A 731-nucleotide genomic window follows, 5' to 3' on the forward strand; every position below is an offset into this window, starting at 1 on the left:
AGAAGGGCATTAGGTTTTATGGATATTTGTTTATTTCATTCAATTTTATAACAAATATTTTATGATGCATTTAAAATAAGTGTACTAATTTTAATATAAGTTGAAATTAGCATACCATGAAAGAAGAATCCACACAGTTAACGATAGAAAAGAGAACACAGGTATCCTGCTATTGTGGATAATGTCTGTCACAGAAGGTGACCATCTGTCCTCCTCCAACCATTTCTGTCCCTCTCACTTTGAGTCCATTATCAACTCCTCATCAGAATTTTTTCATGACAACTTTCATATTGAGCTTGAGTTCATGTTGTCTTACCCCTTTATTACTCTATAAGCTTCTTAAACTTAGTGATCACATCTTATTTGTTTTGAATCACCTTGGGCGCTTGGCTAAATGCCTTGTGTTAAGTAGGACATTAGGAGATTTTTATTTCATTTTATTTATTTACTTTGGCTTTTGTGACAGGGTCTTGCTATATAGTTCAAACTAGCCTTAAACTCACTATGTATCAAGTGCTGGGATTACAGACATGTGCCACTTTGCAAGGTGGAGATTTTAAAACTAGGACAAAAAACTGAATTTCTATGATAAAAAACAAACTGAGGCTTATAAAAGTAAATAAGGCAGAGATATTTTAATTACAAGCACATCCACTATGCATGATCTAATTTAAAATTTGTCTTCAGTAAAATTCCACTATGCAAATCCATCAAGAAGTCATTGTAACTGG

Source organism: Octodon degus, unplaced genomic scaffold (genome assembly GCF_000260255.1).
Source record: "Octodon degus isolate 3935 unplaced genomic scaffold, OctDeg1.0 scaffold00065, whole genome shotgun sequence".
NCBI lineage: Eukaryota > Metazoa > Chordata > Mammalia > Rodentia > Octodontidae > Octodon > Octodon degus.